The 7,286-nt window shown below is 37.7% G+C and overlaps 1 protein-coding gene across 8 annotated transcripts in view; it reads left to right on the forward strand.

Moving 5' to 3' along the window:
* EPSTI1 (epithelial stromal interaction 1) overlaps positions 1-6,837 on the forward strand; it is a 49,393-nt gene extending 42,556 nt beyond the window's left edge. For all 8 annotated transcript variants that reach the window (XR_015801497.1, XR_015801496.1, XR_015801495.1 and 5 more), the window contains 2 exons: positions 4,702-4,734; positions 6,224-6,837. The gene's annotated coding sequence lies outside the window, so the exon portion shown is untranslated. The remainder of the gene's footprint in view (positions 1-4,701; positions 4,735-6,223) is intronic.
* The last annotated feature ends 449 nt before the right edge of the window (positions 6,838-7,286 follow it).

The following is a 7,286-nucleotide window of genomic DNA, read 5'->3' on the forward strand; positions in this document are numbered from 1 at the left end:
TTAAATGAAAGAAGCTTGGATATGCTGTAAATATTTTAATAAGATATTGAAGTTCGAAGGAAAAGAATCCTATATCTGTATCTATATATATATTCCCATGTAGACTATTCATTTTTTACCTATATAAAATTATGACAAAGAAGGCTCAACTACCTTTGATTTAAAATCAGTATTTGTAAGGATTCTTTGACTATATCTTGACCATAATCTATTAACCATCCATTCATTTTTTCAACTGTCCTAATGAGACATTAATGTGGCTGTTGTTTAGAATTGCACTTTTCAGTGTAAAAAATAAAAATTATATGTATTCCCCATGATGGAATTTTCCTTAAGGTTGAAACTGTATTGATGAAAGGACTCTAGTACACAAATGGAAGAGTTAGGAAGAAGCAAAATTATGAGAGTCTAAGAGAATTTAGTGTGTGGCAGTGCAGAAAAAGGTGTTTAGTTGATAAAAATATAAAAACTTGAATTGGATTGGTTGGTGAGGATGTGTATGTTGGCCAGTGAATACCAAGAAGAGCTCGGTTCAACCATCTCCAAAGTCAAGGCATAGTTTAAAAGCAGGTATTCTTGCACACATTTTCTGTGTACTGCAAGTGAGAAAAGGATGTCTTCATCACTACACACTTTGGGCAAGCCCTGGGGCTCAGGAACCTTGTAGTGGTTCTTGGTCTTAGTGAGGAGCCAGCTCCTCATGCCAGCTCAACCTCCCATAAGGTCTGTGAGCAGATGTCAGCAGCTTTACTGATCTGAAACACGTCAGGCAGTCCAGAAGCTGATGGAAGCCATTTTACAGATGTCCAGGCTAGTTAAAGAGTGTGACTAAGAGATAACAGTGTATGGGAGGCCTGAGTCACCTCCTGAAGGACAGCATGTCTGCAGATAGCAGAATTAGAGACTGCAGGCAGGACACAGCCACCTGGTAAATGGTGAAAGTGCAAAAGGTAAAGTCTGCTGGATGGTGCCTGGTTAACAAAGGCAACAAGGGCACTTTGTATCTTTCCTCCCCATTGGTGTACTGTTTCCTGATGAACTCCAAGGAAAATGCATGACACAACCAAGATCCTCAATATCTTACTTGAGCATCTCCACCAGAGCACCTGCCTTTGCCCCTGGAAACCTTGCCATTTTCTGCAGAGGTGGCAGGGGTTTGTCTTTAGCCAGATGCACATGCCCTCCTTCACAGGGCAGGTGTTGGTACCACCAAATGGGCATGCTTAGCCCAGGGACAGTTTTAACAACAGATGACTCTGTGGTGTATGCAGCCAATCCATGTGAGGGTTTTTTTAATATATATTCAAAGAATACATCAACACAAATGCAATAAAACTCCATGTATAGAAGTGATAAATCTCCTACTCTGTTATTTACTTAATGACTCCCAAGGAGCCTGCCTTCTGTGGGTAATGCTAGATCTATTTTTCCTTTATGTTATAACATGAGATTTGAAGACTAAACAGAGCAGGAAAAGATTAATAAACTATGAAAGAATATGTCAAAATGGATAGGAATTAAAAAATGAGTATTGGTAACAAGTAGAAGAAAGAAAAATAATCTCTCAAAAGATAGGCTGGAGGGAGCAATCTTAGTGTCTTTGATTATACCAAGATTCTTCTCCTTTCCTTTGGGATTTTAAACAAAAACAACTGAACTCCAGGCAGGGCTTACAAGTCATGTAGTCTTCAGCCTGGCATTTTACATTAAAAGGGAGTTAACTGAAACAGGTCAGACTATATACTAAGATTAAAAGAAGTTAGAAAGGTTCCCAAAATAAAGAAGGTAATTTTTGAGCCTATTCCATCTGTGCAGTCGCACCAAAGAAATATTTGTTCTCTTTCCCTCTTGTTTTATTTTTTTCCTGTTTGAACTCTTTACAGTCACAACAACTTCACACTTTACAGAAACTGAATGTTGTGCTCTATTGCTGTTATACCTACTCTATTTTTCACTGTTAGTTCTATTAGCCCGGTTTCCTAAAGAAATGAAGTTTGTACGATCATGCTGTCTGTCTGCGTGTAATAAGGTTTTCCAGCTGCTGGCCAATCTTAGACAAATTTGAAAAGGATTATAAGTCTCAGAGATAATTAAATTTCTCTGTGTTTTGTGAAAAGCAGTGACTAGCAGAGGAGACAGCCTAAAACAGTGCCCACTCTGAGGGGTGGTGCATTCTCTGCATTGTTTGACTGCAGCCCTCTGGCAGAACAGCATGGGCACAACTCCAGAGCAGCTGCAGCTCTGCCCTGATTTCCTGGGGGCTAGGGGATTCAGAAAGGGACATGGATATCACAGAAGACGTGGAGAAAAGGGGAGGAGGCTGAATATATTGTGTATGTCTGGGCAGAGGGCAGGAGAGAGCAGTTACATTGTCCCTTAAGCAATAGGAAATGAGTTTTCATTAATTAAAATGCCCTCTGGACAATTTGTGTTTTATTAGGAATATTTATAAGCTTTTATATCAAGAAGGATCTTCATGAATGTAATTTTTTCTGCATTTTTGATTAAAATGCCGGGGCACTCTCTAGGTGGCTATGTAGTATGTATCCTTTTTTAATAGGAGAACAACAGAATGAAGTTCCACTTCTATCTGTGAGCTACTGCACCCTTGAGAAAGCTCTGAGTCTTGCTGTATGCTATCAAGAAAGTTTTAATGCCCTTTGCACCGCCTTTGACATAAGGATAAGGCTTTTAGGATAGGAAGATAAGAAAATAACCGTTGTCCTTTCAATACTGAAGTTTAATAAATAAAATAATATCATGGAATCATAGAATGGTTTGGTTTGGAAGGGACCTTAAAGATCATTTAGTTCCAACCCCCCCTGCCATGGGCAGGGACACCTTCCATGAGACCAGGTTGCTCAAAGCTCCAGCCAACTTGGCCTTGAGCACTTCCAGGGATGGGGCATCCTCACCACCCTCACAGTAAAGAATTTCTTCCTAATTTAATCATTACTCAGCCGGGACTTAGAACTGAGACAGTATTTGTTCGCTGCTATGGCACAAATGATCAGTAAAACACTTTTGTTGTTCCAAAAGAATAACTTTAAAACAGTTACATGTTTTGTTATTCACTGCCTCGTGAGATTTGCCCATATCCAAGTATGTAGGTATTTGCAGAGACCAAACGCTAATGTGTGGCAAGCCTGTAACAGAGATCTTGTTAATTTTTTGCATGAAAATGGAGCACTGTCAAGAACCCTTTTGTTTATTCTGTAAATGGGGACAGGTCACATTGTGAACATATGGAATTTATAATTCTACTCTTCTTTAATGAGATACTAGTTGTCTTGCTGAAACTCTCTGAGCCATAGCAAACCCAGAATCTAGAAGCCAAGGTGACATATTATATCTTCCTGCCTCATGTCTCCATTAGATCCAGTGTGATGCATAAGAATGAGAAATGCTCCCTCGAATGCTGACTCTGCTCTTTCCATGGATGCATAATTCTAGATATTTGCTGTGGAAAGCAGCTATGCCCTGAATACACAGGTGCAGTGGGACAGGAAACCCCATTCTCTTCCTTTCCCATGTGCAGAACAGGAACTCAATAAGATGCTGGATAAATTTGTTTTGAGGAAACATGATTTACGGATAAAACTATTTTAGATAAACATGGTTTGTGGGTTTGCATTCTGTTTAGCTCTTGCAGCATGACCCATGGGAAAGTTTCTTTTCAGTCTCAACCAGCCCTTGATTTATGCTATTTGTGACCAGTTGAAGAGGGAGCAAGTCATGAAGTTTACTGTTGCACAGCAAAAAGAGCCACAGCTCAAAGGCCCCTGAAGTCACAAGGCCAGCATGCATGCCACAGGTTTCTGTAAACAATCTGTCTCTAACATACTTTCAGAAGAATCAAGTTGCACTAAAAATGCTGGTTTCCCAGAACAAGGAAAAAGCTTTTACTTAACATGGGAATATTGAGAAAAGAATATTTGTATAAGAAGGTTCCAGAATGCAATCCACAATGGTTACATTTGTTTAAATTAATAATGTGATTTGCTAACTTAGCTGTAAATTGGTTAGTCTATGTACAATCTGAGTTGAAAAGGTTATTAATTTGTTTCCTAAAATTGGTTGCTTTCTTGTTTATTGGGCTTTTTTCTTTTTACTGAAATTAACATGCTTGTCCGTCCTGACAGAAAATATAGAAACTACTTAGCAGAAGTATCAGCATCAATGAAGGGACCTCAGGTGAGTAGGTCCAGGCAGGCTATGGCTCAGTTTAATGATTTACCTCTGGCAAGGCTGTCAAACATCATATACAGATGTGTTTCACCTGCCTTGATCTTGAGCTTAATCATCCTTTGCTTTGAGAATCTCATCCTAAATGAGAATAGTGGCAATCTGGGCAGGAACAGAAGAAAATTCTCACTCTTTCAAACTGTATGAGGTTAAGGATTGAAGTATCCGAAGATATTTGAAATACTTCTAGATTTTTTTTTTCCCAAGCAGCAGCAAGATATGTTTATCTCTTCAGTCTACATCCTGCTATTTATTTAGAGTTCAAATCAAAGATGTTTCTTGCTAGGACTGGAATCTTGAAGAAAGAATCTTGCTTGTTATTTTAAGTGGAGTTTCAAAAGGGCTTCAAATAATCAAGAAAGCTCCACACAACCAGATAATCATAACTCCTCGCATAAATATGTAATTGTATTTGCACATTGTACATTGTACTGTATTTTTTTTTCTTTTATCCAGGAGTCAAACTACTTGGAATAAAGGAGGAGCAAGGTAAGAATAATTAATTTGTTTGTTCTTTTTAAGACAGTATTAATTTAGCTTTGAATTTGACATTTTGTTTTGACAACTTATGTAGTTTAATTTTGAAACAGTATGAGAAGGGATCTTAAAACAAATACATTCCAACTCTGTGTATGGGGGCCATGCAATGGTATACACCTAATCTGGAACATGATTTTTGTAAAGAATCACAGAACATGCATTTTGGGTAAGAAGAACTGATGATGGCATTGAAGGCATCTTCTGAGACTGCCTTGATATTTAGGCTACAACTTCACCACAGCCATGTTCTCTGCATCATAGGCTGTGCCTGGATAAACCTGAACAGCCCAGGGATGTGGCTGGAAGTGCAGGAGGTGACTCAGTAAATTTTAAGTGCTCTCAAGTGAAAGGGGATACTGTCATGGGCTGGGTTCTTCCAACTATTTTTCATGAACAAACAGGGAGACTATCCATATCAGTGGAGGTTGTCAGTAAAACACCACTATTGAATCAGAGAAATAAGGCCCTCTGTTTTAAAATGTCCTTTTCTTAAGGCTCACTGCACCTGTGTTCCTTTTTGGAAGGGGTTCCCTACTCCAATTCTTAATTCTGATACAAGTATGTCTACAGAGCCTTTACTTCTAGGCTTGGAGAGTTTTGAAACAAGTTCGGGTATTGACAAAGATTATTAGTTCCTTAGGAGATGGCTTTGACATAATTCTTTTTTTTGAGAGCTGACATTTTATAGAAAGGAATTTAAAATAATCAAACTGTTAAAAGCCCCTTGCTTCCAACCATTCTCCCACAAATCTAGATATTCTAATGTGACTTTCTTCATCATTTGCTATTCCAACAGTTATGTTAATATTTTTGCAGCAGGGCTTTATTCTGAAGAATGGTATCTAAATAATATTGTTGGCTTCCCATGAGTTGTCTTTTCAGTTTTATGAGAAGTAAAATTGTTATTAAAAATTTACTTAAATTCACTAAAGAAATGACAATGTGTAGATAAAGGCAATTCCCTGGAAGGGCAGAAATGGCTATTTTTTGCAGCCCACAGTTCTGCTAGGTTTTATAACCTGTGGACAGCTGAAGGAGTTCAACACATCCTTTGTTATTTTTCACCCTATTTACAATACCAAAAATTTGCATATGAACTGTACAAGAAATATGGATGGGTGTATTTTTAAGCCTTGTTTTACTGTTGTTCTGAAAACCCATTTCAGCCTACTACATTAATATATTGTTCAAAGAGTTGTTAATACATTGTTCAAAGAGTTGTTATTATGTCTGCAGATAATTAGTACATTTTGTGAATGTAATTTACTAAAAGATAGAAATCCCTTCATGAAGGCTTTACATAATTAAAAGCTAAAACCTGTTGGAAGAAAAGGAAGACTTTATTTTCCAATGGACTTAATCCCTGAGAAGTTGACTTTGAATTTTGTTTTTGCTGTAAAAGATAAATTTTAATTCTGTTTTCTCCCTCTTGTTGCAGGATATTTCAGAACCATTCACTTTTATCTGGCCTAGGCCAAATGACTTCATAAAAGCTCCAAGAAACTGCTCTTTATTGTAATTCTTTTCTTACCCTGACTTCAGCTGCACACCCTCGTCATGAGCAATCTGCAGAGACTGGTTTCTAGCTGTCATTATTCATGCATACATATTTGAAACAGCTGATTATGAAAGTCCTATTAAATTTTTAATAAGAATATATGTAATTCTTTTTCATAAATTGTTTTGCCTCTTGGAGAATGTAATTATCCCAGTCTTCGTGATCCCTGGAAAAGAAGACATAAGTGACTGCAGAATCTGCAGTAATATCTGTGTTTGCTTGCTTGCCTATACCTAGAAAAAACCCTTTCAGAGACAATCTGAAAAAGCACGTAGACTTTTCTTTTGGGAAGGGAAGGAGAAATGTTGCTGGGGTTTTCTTTGTCTGTTTTCTGGTGGTTTTTTTGTGGAAGTTTTGTGAAATTATTTTACTATTGTACTCAACAGCAGACACTCAAAAAGAAAAATGTGCATTGTAGGCAGTATCTTTTAAATAAGTTCTTAAAAAAATACAACACATGAAAGAAAGAAATAAAGCTTGAACACTGAAATGTATTTGATCTCTCTCATTTTTTGTGATATGGTGTAGTGTCTTTTCTCTTTGCCTGTTTTACCATGGTAACTTCTGTTACAGGAGTGGGGAACACTACTCCAACATTAGCTCTAGTTTCCTGCTTTTCTTTGTCCCTCTAGTTCAGTGGAATTTAATTTGTGTCTCCCAGTCTCTGAGACAGACAACAACATTTTAATGCTCTCTAAAAGTCAGCTACATGACCGAGATATTTCTAATGTCAAAGAAGGGTCTGCAGTACACATTACATGAGCCACGAGGAGAAGAAAAAGTGCCTGTGGCATTTGCAAGCATGTCTTAGGCCGAGTTAAAGGTCTCCTGAGGAATTTCATACAGCGTGCAGGCATACCATGATATTTTTCCATCACCTTTGCAACACAGAATTTTCATAATGAGCCACCTGAAGGTTTTTTTTGAATCATGGATGTTGCAA

Source organism: Sturnus vulgaris, chromosome 2, assembly GCF_052056855.1.
Source record: "Sturnus vulgaris isolate bStuVul1 chromosome 2, bStuVul1.hap1, whole genome shotgun sequence".
NCBI classification, from domain to species: domain Eukaryota; kingdom Metazoa; phylum Chordata; class Aves; order Passeriformes; family Sturnidae; genus Sturnus; species Sturnus vulgaris.